Source organism: Lynx canadensis, chromosome B4 (genome assembly GCF_007474595.2).
Source record: "Lynx canadensis isolate LIC74 chromosome B4, mLynCan4.pri.v2, whole genome shotgun sequence".
NCBI classification, from domain to species: Eukaryota; Metazoa; Chordata; class Mammalia; order Carnivora; family Felidae; genus Lynx; species Lynx canadensis.
In genome coordinates, this window is record NC_044309.1 from 78,035,169 (window position 1) to 78,048,108 (window position 12,940).

At 47.2% G+C, this 12,940-nt stretch overlaps 2 long non-coding RNA genes across 3 annotated transcripts; both read right to left on the minus strand.

The window, feature by feature from the left end:
* Positions 1–2,272: 2,272 nt before the first annotated feature.
* Positions 2,273–6,203, minus strand: LOC115519009. Of its 2 annotated transcripts, none has more exons than XR_003970373.1 (3): positions 6,171–6,203; positions 3,285–3,369; positions 2,273–2,305 (listed from the first exon to the last, which is right to left on the minus strand). It is a non-coding gene; the product is annotated as an uncharacterized LOC115519009 (long non-coding RNA). The 2 variants fall into 2 exon arrangements; XR_003970372.1 differs by lacking the exon at positions 2,273–2,305 and adding an exon at positions 2,780–2,875.
* A 31-nt stretch (positions 6,204–6,234) lies between these two features.
* LOC115519008 lies at positions 6,235–11,244 on the minus strand. Its single transcript, XR_003970371.2, has 3 exons — positions 11,050–11,244; positions 10,778–10,895; positions 6,235–6,277 (listed from the first exon to the last, which is right to left on the minus strand). It is a non-coding gene; the product is annotated as an uncharacterized LOC115519008 (long non-coding RNA).
* Between the last annotated feature and the right edge of the window lie 1,696 nt (positions 11,245–12,940).

Here is a 12,940-nt window from a genome sequence, read left to right on the forward strand (position 1 = left end):
TAAAATCCATCATGGCTTCCCCTGGAATCAAAGAATAAATTCCAAACTACTTCCTATGCTTATCCATAACATGTTGTCCCTCTGGGCAGACAAATTACAACAAGGCATCCCTTCCTCTGAGTTGACAGCAGCCACGCAGGTCCCAGAATTTGGCAACTGGGAGCCTTTGTGCAGTGCACAACCTCTGCAATTGTATTGGGATGCCTTGTAGGAGGCCCTCGGGGGTCAGGTCCCTATTTCTCTCTTCAAGCTCAAATTGTTTCTCCTTTCATGTCACTTCTCATGCTTAAGCCACACTGTTCTTCCTAGTCCTAATCCTCAAATATGCCCAACTCTTTCCTGTCTCTGCCCTTTGCCTATGCTGTGCTCTCTGCCTGGACACTCTTCTTTACAAGACTGATTCCTCCATAGTGACTTCAGCTTAAATACTTCCTCAGCTTTCCCAGATCAGATGAATAGTTCCCATGTCCTCATTATTCTTTATCTTGAGCCCTCTAGTTATTTACTTATTTATTTAATTTTCTTTTCTTTACCACACTTAACTCCCCATTGGTGATTATACTGACTTCCTTTGTATAGATCTTTTGCCTTCCTAAGGCAGGAAACTCAGCCCTGTTGACATTGTGCCTCCAGGGCCTAACACTGGTGTGGTACACAGCAGGTGCTCAATAAACAGGAATGCTTCCTTGGGGCCAGGCCAGCAGAGGGTTGACTGGCCACCTCCCCAGCTCTCAGCCCTGGGGCAGGGGTGGTGAGGAGGCCCCACCTCTGCTCCAGCTGATGCTGGCAACTGTGAGCCCCTCTCCTGCTGTCCCTTTGGGGCTGGGTGTCAGCTCCAGCCAGGGTCCCTGCACCTGGCCGCGCTGCCCTCCCTCGTTCCGGGGAAGGGAAGACATTTGATTAAGCAAATGGAGCCTCCCTAAGCTCCCTGTTTAAACAGCTGCTCTGCAGCCATGACAAACAGCAGCTCTTAGAGGCTCAGGTCTAAGGGAGGGGCCCTCTCATACCTTTGTTCCCAGAGCCTGGGACTGTCAGGAGACCAGCTGCCTGGGCAGAGCCTAGCACCTTACTGGGGGCGGGGTCTGCAGGGGCCTCCCCGGCTTTTGCCTCCTAGCAGGGACACCCAGCCTCTCTCTGACCAGCCTGTTCCTCCCCTCCTCCCCTGCGGCTAGTCTTGGGGGTGATGTCGGTACCCCTCACCCAGGCTGAAGGGGCTCCTGGAGGAGGCTGAGGGGGTGCCCAGAGCGGGGCTGGATCCCACCTCACAGATGATGGGATGACGGCACCAGCACAGCAGCCTCCTGCCGTGTAGGTGGGTGACAGGGAGTGACTAATGTACGAGCTGCGATGCTAAAAATTAACCCAGGGATCGTGTTTGGTGGAGGATGGGGGTGGATGGGAAGGGAGCAGGGACGGGGAATAGTGTGTGGTTGGTATTCCCCTGCCCTGCCTCCCCTCCTTCATCTCCCACCAGTCTTCTGGTCCTTTCGGTGCCTCAGGGGACTCTGTGGGAGCCCTTCCCCATCCCCAGGCCAGAAGAGCGGTCCCCAATAACCCCAGGGACAAGAGTGGACGCCATTCTAGGTCGTGACCCAGCCCTGCAGATGGGAGTTCTGGTCTGAGGTCCCTGCAGAGCTCTCTGCGTCTGCCCCCATCTCCTCAGCATGGTGGCGTTGTGCCCCAGAGCCCCCTGGTTCTCCTCCCACTCTGCCCAGGGCCACTGCTCTGCTCAGAAGTGGGGGATGGGGCAGGAGTCGCCAGTGCGCAGAGACAAGGGAAGGTTTCCACTGGCGGGTGGAGGGGGGCGGGGCAGTGGAGGCAGGAGCTGTACCTGAAGGAAAGGATGAGGGACCCTATCCCAGAGCACCTCTACGTACTGGTACTGTACTGAACACTTCCAGAGCCATCGGCCACTTAGGCCTCATCGCATATCTGAGAGCCATTCGCCACTGTCCCTGTTTCACAGATGAAGAAACTAAGAAGTGGAGAGGTTAAGGGAACATAGGTGGTACCTGGAAGAGACAGCATTCCCTCATCTATGTTTGTCTGAAGGGCCCGGACTGGGCAGAGGGAAGGCGTCCCAAGGGAGAACGAGGACAGGATGTCAAGATGGTAAGGAACCAGGGAGCCTGGGTGGTTCAGTCGGTTAAGCGTCCAACGTCGGCTCTGGTCATGATCTCATGGTTCAGTTCATGAGTTCAAGCCCTGCATCAGGCTTTCTGCTATCAGCACAGTGCTGGCTTCAGATCCTCTGTACCCCTCTCTCTGCTCCTTCCCCGCTCTCTCTCTCAAAAATAAGTAAACACTAAAAACAAACAAACAAAAAAAGATGGTAAGAAACCGTTTAGAGGAGCTAAACCTCTAAGGCTGTGCAACTCATGTGTGGGGAGGGAAAGTGGGAGCATGGAGGGTGGATGAAAGGGGGGACCTGAGGGAGCAGGGTCTGATATGTGCCAGACAGCAGAAGGAGATCAGGTCCAGAGGGATCAAGGCTCCATGGATGTGGGTGCTGTGCTGGAGTGAGGTGAGAACATTCCCATCAAAACATCGAGGGGCTCTTGACACTGGATTCTGGGGGCCACAAAAGGGGCTTGGGCTTGGAGAAGAGCTTTGTTGACACACATAAGAAAACTTATTAGGAGTAATCCATAAACACTCCCATTTTGCTCGGAGACAAAACCAGAGAACTTGAGCTAAATGGCGGCAGGACAAGAAGAGATAAGATAGTAGAAGGCACTCTCTGCTCACCAGTCAGTCAGTCACTCCTAAAATTGGAGAAGTGAGAGGCTGTGGGACTCCCCAAGGGTCAGGAGAAATGCCAGGCTGTCTAGTTGGGAGGCTGCTTGGCCCTGCAGTGACGGCGGGATGGGATGGCCTAGAGGAAGGAGGAATGGGTTGAGGGAAGTGAGAGAGAAAAGACCTTGAGGTTGAGAAGGCGGGGGCCCAAGGAGGGCTCCTCCATGCAATGAAATGGCCAGAGTAGAGGTGTGCCTGACCCCTGGTGGTGGCCTCAGAACACTGCATCTCTCTTGGCCCTGACCTTAACAGGCACCAGATCTGGAAGAAGGGGGGTGTCCCATCAGCCTAGTGCCCTGCCCCACACTCTCACAAAGCGGAGTCTCCTCTGAATCACACAACCCATCTGAAGCTCTCTGCCATCTGAATTTTCCCAGCACTGAGTAGGCATTCAAACAACATCGATTGAAGGCACGTGTGTCTGAATGAATGAATAATGCATTCGGAACTTATAAATGATCAAACTTAATTTATTTCAACCAACATACCTTCTCTGCATGGAACCCCACTTAGTCTGAAGGCTTAGAGACTGGGCTGGAGTGGGGGAAGTGGGGAGGAATCACATCTGCTAACCTGCAAGACACAGAATTTTTACCATAAGGGAGACCTCCTAAACTTCAGTGACTGTGTCGTTCCTGGAATTTATAGAACACACACATTTATGCAAAAAGTAAAAATTATGGAAAAGAAGGGGTGCTAATTAGTAACAAGAAGACACGTAAGAATAAATCTCATTGGAAAAGTAAATATATACTAAAGGAAGTAGATTAATTATAAAGCTAGTGTGAAGGTTAAAAGACAATAGTAGTAACAATAACTATGATTACAATAATCAGGTAAGGGACACAAAGGTAAAAAGATGTAAAACGAGGCATCAAAAACAAAGTGTAGGTGGGGGGAGAGTAAACATTTTGGGCATTAGAATGGGATCAAGCTTAAGTTATCTATTTAGAATGTTGTGATACGTAAGCCTCATGGTAACCACAAAGCAAAAAACTATAGTAAATACACAAAAAATAAAGAGAAGGGAACATAAGCATACCATAAAGAAAGTCATTAAACCACAAAGGATAAGATCAAGAGAAGAAGAAAGGAACAGAGAGGAATTACAAAAACAGCCAGAAAACAATTAACAAAATGGCAAGAAGCACATACCTATCCATAATGACTTTAAATGTAAGGGGCGCCTGGGTGGTGCAGTCGGTTAAGCGTCCGACTTCAGCCAGGTCATGATCTCGCGGTCCGCGAGTTCGAGCCCCGCGTCAGGCTCTGGGCTGATGGCTCAGAGCCTGGAGCCTGTTTCCGATTCTGTGTCTCCCTCTCTCTCTGCCCCTCCCCCGTTCATGCTCTGTCTCTCTCTGTCCCAAAAAAAATAAATAAACATTGAAAAAAAATTTTTTTTTAAAAAATGTAAATGGACTAAATTCTCCAATCAAAAGACATACAGTGGCTGAATGAATTAAAAAAAACAAGACCCATCTATATTCTGCCCACAAAAGACACACTTTATTTATTTATTTATTTTAAACTTTTTGAGGGGCGCCTGGGTGGCTCAGTTGGTTAAGCATCCGACTTCAGCTCAGGTCACGATCTCACGGTCCGTGAGTTCGAGCCCCGCGTCGGGCTCTGGGCTGATGATGGCCCAGAGCCTGGAGCCTGCTTCCGATTCTGTGTCTCCCTCTCTCTCTGACCCTCCCCCGTTCATGCTCTGCCTCTCTCTGTCTCAAAAATAAATAAACGTTACAAAAAAAAAATTAAAAAAAAATTTTTTTGAGAGAGAGCATGAATGTCCCTGCAAGTGGGGGAAGGGCACAGGGAGAGGGACGCTCAACTGACTGAAGCACCCAAGCACCCCAAGAGACATACTTTAAAAAAAATTTTTAACGTTTATTTACTATTGAGAGAGAGACAGAGAGACAGAGCATGAGCAGGGGAGGGGCAGAGAGAGGGGGAGACACAGAATCTGAAGCAGGCTCCAGGCTCTGAGATGTCAGCACAGAGCCGGATGTGGGGCTCGAACTCACAAACCATGAGATCATGACCTGAGCCGAAGTCGGTTGCTCAACCAACTGAGCCACCCAGGTGCCCCATCAAGAGACATACTTTAGATATAAGAGCAACACAGGCTGAAAGTGAAGGAATGGAAAAAGATATTTCAGGCAAATGGAAACCAAAAGAAAGCTGGAGTAGCTATGCTTATATAAGGCAAAATAGACTTTATGTTTTTATTAAAAAATTTTTAATGTTTTATTTATTTTTGAGAGAAAGAGAGAGATACAGAGTATGAGCAGGGGAGGGGCAGAGAGAGAGGGAGGCACAGAATCTGAAACAGACTCCTGGCTCTGAGCTGTCAGAGCCTGACACAGGGCTTGAACTTGTGCACTGCGAGATCATGACCTGAGCCGAAGTCAGATGCTTAAATGACTGAGCCAACCAGGCGCCCCCAAAATAGACTTTAAAACAAAGACTGTAATAAGACATAAAGAAGGCTGTTACACCATGATAAAGGTGTCAGTCCAACAAGAGGATGTAACAATTGTAAATATTAACGCACCCAACACAGAAGCACCTAAAAGTATAAAGCAAATATTAATAGACCTAAAGGGAGAAATTGACAGCAATATAATAATAGTAGGGTTTTTTTTCTTTAACGTTTATTTATTTTTGAGACAGAGAGAGACAGAGCATGAACAGGGGAGGGGCAGAGAGAGAGGGAGACACAGAATCTGAAACAGGCTCCAGGCTCTGAGCTGTCAGCACAGAGCCCGACGCGGGGCTCGAACTCACGGACCGTGAGATCATGACCTGAGCCGAAGTCAGACGCCCAACCGACCGAGCCACCCAGGCACCCCTAGTAGGGGGTTTTAATACCTCATTTACATCAATGGGTAGATAATCCAGATATAAAATCAATAAGGAAACAATGGCCTTAAATGATACATTAGACCAGATGAACTTAATGGATATTTACAGAACATTCCACCCAAAAGCAACAGAATACACATCTTCTCAAACACACAAGGAACATTCTCTAGGACAGATGATATGTTAGACCACAAAACAAATCTTAATAAGTTGAAGAGAACTAAAATCATATCAAGCATCTTTTCTGACCATGATGGTATGAAATTAAAAATTAATTACATGAAGAAAGCTTAAAGATTCACAACTATGTGGAGATCAAACAACATGCTACTGAACAACCAGAGGGCCAAAGAAAAAGTCAAAGGAGAAATAGGGGTGCCTGACTGGCTCAGTTGGAAGAGCGTACAACTCTTGATCTTGGGGTTGTGGGTTTGAGCCCCACGTTGGGTCCAGAGATTACTAAATAAATAAATAAATAAACGGAAAAAGGAGAAATTAAAAAAAAGTACCTTGAGGGGCAGCTGGCTGGCTCCTTTGGTAGAGCTTGTGACTCTTGATCTCAGGGTCATGCATTCAAGCCTCATGCTGGGTGTGGAGCTTACTTAACAAAAAATACCTTGAGACAAATGAAAATGGAAATGGAATATACCAAAATTTATGGGATGCAGCCAAAGCAATTCTAAGAGGGAAGTTCATAGTCATAAATGCCTACCTCAAGAAACAAGAAAAGCCTCAAATAAATAACCTACCTTGATACCTCAAGAACCTTAAAAAAGAACAAATGAAGCCCAAATTTAGTGAAGAAAGGAAATAACAAAGACCAGAGAAGAAATAAAGGAAATAGAGACAAAAAACCCCATAGAAAAGATCAAGAGTTGGTTCTTTGAAAAGATAAACAATATTGACGGGCGCCCGGGGGGTTCAGTTCCTTAAGTCTCTGACTTTGGCTCAGGTCATGATTTCATGGTTCGTGGGTCTGAGCCCGACACTGGGCTCTCTGCTGTCATCGCAGAGCCCGCTTCAGGTCCTCTGTCTCCTTATCTCTGTGCCCCTCCCCCACTTGCTCATGCTCCCTCTCTCAAGAATAAGTAAACGTTAAAAAAAACCAGCATTGGGGCCCCTGGGTGGCTCAGTCGGTTAAGCGTCCAACTCTAGCTCTTGACTCAGGTCATGATCTCCTGGTTCATGAATTCGAGCCCCCTGGCAGGCTCTGTGCTGACAGTGTGGAGCCTGCTTAGGATTTTTTCTCTCTTCCTCTCTCTCTGCCCCTCCCCTGCTCATGCTTTCTCTCCCTCTCTCTCTCTCTTTCTCTCGAAAATAAACAAACATTAAAAACATAATACGGACAAACCTTTAGCTAGACTCACAAGACAGTAAAAAGAGAGGAGTCCAATAAATGGAAGCAGAAATGAAAGAAGAGATGTTACAAGTGACCCCACAGAAATGCCAAGGCTCAGAAGGGACTACTATGAACAATTCTATGCAATGAACTAGACAACCTAGAAGAAGTGGTCACATTCCTAGAAACTCACAACCTACCCAGACTGAGACATGGTGAAACAGAAAATCTGAACACACTGATTACCAGCAAAGGGATTAAACCAGTCATCCAAAACCTCCCAACAAACAAAAGTCCGGGACCAGAAACCCTCACTGGTGAAAACTACCCAGCATTCAAAGAATTAATATCAATCTTTCTCAAATTCTTCCAGAAAATACAAGAGGGGAATTCTGAGCACAGTTTACAAGGCCAGCCTTACCCTGATGCCAAACCAGACGTAAATGCCACAAAACAAGGAGATTCCAGGCCAATATCCCTGATGAATACAGAGGCAAAAATCCTCAACCAAATATCAGCAAACTGAATGCAACAGTACGTTAAAAAGAGTCATACACCATGATTACGTGGGATTTATTCCAGGGATGCAAGGATGGTTCAACATCCACAAATTAGTTAACGCAATACACCACATAAACAAAATGGGGGCCAGAAATCACCTGATTGTCTCAACAGATAGATGCAGAAAGAGCATTTGACAAAGCTCAACATCCATTTATGATAAAAACTGTGAACAAGATCAGTACCTCAACACAGTAAAGGCCACGTATGAAAAAACCCCACAGGTAACATCATACTCAACAGTGAAAAGCTGAAAGCTTTTCCCCTGAGATCAGGAATATGACAAAGATATCTACTCTTGCCCCTTTGACTTAACATATTATTGGAAGTCCTAGTCAAGAGCAATTCAGCAAAATAAAGAAAAATGTATCCAATTGGAAAGGGAGGGATAAAAACTGTCAGTACCTGTGGATGACACGGTATTACACACAGAAACCCAAAAGACTCCATCCCCAAACTGTCAGAACTAATAAATAGATTCAGTGAGGTTGCAGGATACAAAACGAAGACACAAAAATCTGTTGTGCTTCTAAACACTAATGAACTGTCAGAAAGAGAAATTAAGAAAATAATCCCGTTTGCAATTTCATCAAAAAGAATAAAGTGCCTGAGAATAAATCTAACCAAGGAAGTGAAAGATCTGTATGTTGAAACCCACAAGACATGAATGAAAGAAACTGAAAAAGACGAGTAAATGGAAAGATATTCCACGCTCATGGATTGGGAGAATTATATTGGTAAAAGGTCTGTACGGCCCCAAACAACGTACAGATTCAGTGAATCCGTTATCAAAATTCCAACGGTGTTTTTCACAGAAATGGAACACTCCTAAAACCTGTACGGAATCACAAAAGACCCCAAATAGCCAAAGCAATCTTGAGAAAGAACAAAGTTGGAGGCATCACTCTCCCTGATTTCAAACTATATTACAAAGCAATAGGAACCCAAACAGTGCGGTACTGGCATAAAAACAGACACATGGATCAACAGAACAGAAAAGAGAGCTCAAGGCATAAGTCCACGCATAGGTGGTTAATTAGTTTACTACAAAGGAGCCAAGAATGTTTTTCAGCAGAGAAAGGACAGCTGTTTCAAAAATGGTGCTGGGAAAACTGGAAAGCCACATGTAAAAAACTAAAAATGGACCTCTCTCTTACACTGTACACAAACATTAACTCAGAATGGACTAAGATATGAGCATAAGACCTGAAACCACAACACTCCTAGAAGAAAACTTAGGCGCTAAGCTCCCTGACATAGCTCTTGGCGAGGATCTGACACCGAAAACAAAAGCGACAAAAGCAAAAATAAATACGTGGGGCTGGCCACATCAAACTGAGAAGCTTCTGCCCACGAAGGAAAGCATTAACAACATGAAAAGACAACCTACGAAATGGGAGAAAATAGTTACAAATCATGTATCTAACGACGGGCTAATATCCAAACTATATACAGAACTCATATAATCCAATAGCAAAAAAACCCCCCGAAATCCAGTTTAAAAACGGGCAGAGGATCTGAACAGACATTTTTCCAAAAAAGACACACAGATGGCCTACAGACACATGAAGAGATGCGCAACAGCACTCAGGGAAATGCAAATCAAAACCACAGTGAGGTATCACCTCACACCTGTCAGCATGGTCAGTATCAGAAAAAAACAAGAAATAACAAGTGTTGGCGAGGATGTGCAGAAAAGGGAACTCTCATGCACTGTCAGTGGGAATGTAACCTGGCGCAGTCACTGTGGAAAACAGTATGAGGTTCCTCAAAGAAATTAAAAGTAGAAATACCATATGACCCAGTAATTCTACGGCTGGGTATTTATCCAAAGAAAATGAAAACGGCCATTCGAAAAGCTATTTGCACCCCCGCGTTCCCTGCAGCGTTATTTACAACAGCCAAGATAGGGAAACACTCTAAAGTATCCATCAATGGCTGAATGGATAAAGAAATTGTGGTACACATATGTATTACTCAGCCGTAAAAAAGAACGAAATCTTGCCATTTGCGACAACATGGATGAAGGTCAAGGGCATTATGCTAAATGAAGTAAGTCATACAGGGAGAGACAAATGTGGTAGGATCTCGCTTAGATATGGAATCCCAAGCAAAAACAAAAACAACCCAAGCTCACAGGTACAGATAACTGGTGGTTGCAAGAGGCAGGAGATGGGAGGTGGGAGAAATGGATGAACTGTTTTGATTTTCTTTCTTTCTTTCTTTCTTTCTTTCTTTCTTTCTTTCTTTCTTTCTTTTTTTTTTTTTTTTAGTTTAAGTAAGTTAAATAAAACTCTTCCTACAAAGTAAAAATTAGGCAAATTCTGGCCCTCTGGGCCTCTTTCCCCTATGCTCCCTTGCAGTCACTTGAAAGCCACCCCCCTCACAGCTGGTGAAGTCCATGCAGCACCGCCCCCCCCCCCCCCCACCAGAGTGACAGGCCACCTAGGTCCCAGCACACTAGCATATTCAGCTCTCTCCAAATCTCACTCTGATTGAAACCCTGGCGCTAACCCCACTTTCTGGGAAATTCATCTCTGGTTAAGTGAATGTAAGGCCAGTGATTACCAACTACAGCAACAAATCACCCGCGAGACATTTAAAAGTAGCCAGGACCCTGCTCCTTCCCTTAAGGTTCTGATTCAGGCGTTCTGTGGCAGGCTGGAGCTTCCATATTTTAAAAACGATCTTTATGTTCAATAAAGAATTACTGAACACAAGTTGACTGAAGTCGACTCTAGAGACCTCTGAGCTCCCTCCCAGCTAGAACCTTGGCACTCCAATCACGGACAGAACTCTGGTTCCCCTGAGGTCCTATCATCCACAGGGAGCTGATGACCTGTGCCTCCCACTGGCACTTTCTGGCCCCGTGGTGTGGTGGCGGCTCCCCCATTGACTGGGAGCTCTTGGAGGGCAGGGAGATCCCGTTGGAGACCCGTGTGTCCCCATCTTGGCTGCAGCGGCCGTTGGCACACAACAGAGGTATCCGGGACCTGCTGGCTGTGTGTGGCCAGAGCTCAATGGGGAAGGGGAGGGGAGCGGAGACCCCAGCCTGAGAAGCTGGCAGGCTGGGTCTTCCCTGCAGCTGCTCCTCAAAGGTTCTGGTCTAGACCAATAGTTGGGGGTTGGCAGGGGGAAGATCAGACCGTGAGCTGGGTGCCACTTCAGTGCACCAACTGGAATCAGCGGGGCGCCCCCCTCCCCACCCTCGCCTACCCTGAAGCCGAGAGGCTGAGGGCTGATTTTGCAGAGGCAGGTTCCAGCTTGGGGGTGCAGCCATCATTAGCTGGGGTGGGGGTGGAGACGGGGACTCTGGGTTGTGTTTGGCTGGAAGCTGGAAGGGAAGCAGGTGGCAAAGCTTGAGTGAGTAACCGCCTCCCCAGAGCAGCAAATCTTGCCGCCCCAGGAAGTCCCACAGACATTCTGCACCCCCTCCCCCCGCCCACGCCGGGACCTTCTCCTGGCAAACGCCCACCCGAGCTCCGCACCTCCAGCTCGCTTTACGCGCTCGCTCTTCCGGCGCAGACGCGCGGCGCCCCAGCACACTTGACCCCGTTGCAGACACCCACACCGTGCCCCGGGCAACCTCTCCGGCGGATCCTCCCTTATTCTCTTGCCACACCCCACCCGCCGCCCATCCTCTCGCCCTTCAGACCCTTTAGAAACCCGGGAAGGGTCCCTGTGGCTCCCGGGTCCGGGAGGGGCCGGGCCGGGCCGGGCAAGGGGCGTGGCCTGGGCAGGTTTGCGGAGCTCTGGGGTACTATCGCCCTCTGCTGGGAAGACTTGGGAATTGCTTCACCTCTCTGTCGTACGGTATTTTTCCTGCCCCCTTGGCCACCTGGTTTCGGACCTTCCTTGACCTCTCTGCCATCTCTCTTCTTTCCTTGACCTGACCCCTGGAGAACTTCGAATATGTAGGTGTCGGTCCTAGTCCCGGGTCTGTCACAGGCTAGGCTCGGGTTTCTTCCCGGTGATAGCAGTCATGAAGACCAAATGCAGGACAGTGAAAGAAGACACTTTGTAAACCGAAAGGGAGCATCTGGGTAAGAGGTGTGGCTGTTGTTAATGCTAAGGGCAGTCTCTCATACTTTCTGGGGTGTGGATCGGGGGGGGGGCATTTCCCCCCCTGTCCTTGGCCCACAGTGGAACTAGAGGCACAAATCTCTAGGGATCATCACATTTTGATATATTGCCTTCCCGTCTTTTCCCCCATATAGAGAAACAAATATATATATACATATATATATATACACACATATGTATATATACATATATATACATATATGTATATATACATACATATATACATATGTATATATGTGTGTGTGTGTGTATATATATATATATATATATTTTTTTTTTTTTAAATACAAATGTGACCATACTCTACATGCAGTTTTATGTCTGGTTCCCCCCCCCCCCCTCAAGTGCACAAGTCATGGTTAAAAGCCTGGATTCTGAAGTCAGACAAACCTGGATTCAAGTCCCCCTGTCCTTAGGCAAACCACATAACCTCTACCTTTCTCAGCCTCAGTCTCCTCATCTACAAAGTGGTGCTGGGGCACCTGGGTGGCTCAGTCGGTTGAGCGTCCGACTTCGGCTCAGATCATGATCTCACAGTTTGTGGGTTCGAGCCCCATGTCAGGCTCTGTGCTGACGGCTCGGAGCCTGGAGCCTGCTTCCGATTCTGTGTCTCCCTCTCTTGCTGCTATTCCCCTGCTCACATGCTGTCTCTCTCTCAGAAATAAATAAAGGTTAAAAAAAATTTTTTTTTTAATAAATAAAAACACAAAATGGTGCTAATGTGGGGAATACACACTTCACAGCCCCTGGGCATTTCCAGCTCAGCATGTGTTAGCAGGTGTTATCTCATGCTTGGATTTTGTTTTGTTTTCAATGTTTATTTATTTATTTTGAAAGAGAGTGAGTGCATGGGTCCATGAATGCACAGTGGGGGAGGGGCAGAGGGAGAGGGAAACAGAGAATCCCAAGCAGGGTCTGCACTATAAGCACAGAGCCTGACATGGGGCTGGATCCCACAAGCCGTGACATCATGACCTGAGCAGAAATCAAGAGTCAGACGCTTAACCGACTGAGCCACCCAGGCGTCCATCATGGCTTGTATTTTGAGCAAGACTCTTCTCCAGCCCAGTGATTCTCAGTGTGCAAGATGTTCTCCCTTCTACAGGTGCCATCACGGTAAGAAAGGGAGATCTCCATCTCTGAGCTTGCCCCCACCCCAGCACTGCTCTTGGACACATGGGTCTCGTTATCCTTCAAGCACACTCAGAATTCCCCTTCTTAGTGAACTGCAACTGCCCTCTGCCTCGCTGGCCTTTTCCCCAGGTTAGGGCTCCTTCCCTTCCTTCCCTGGGGTTC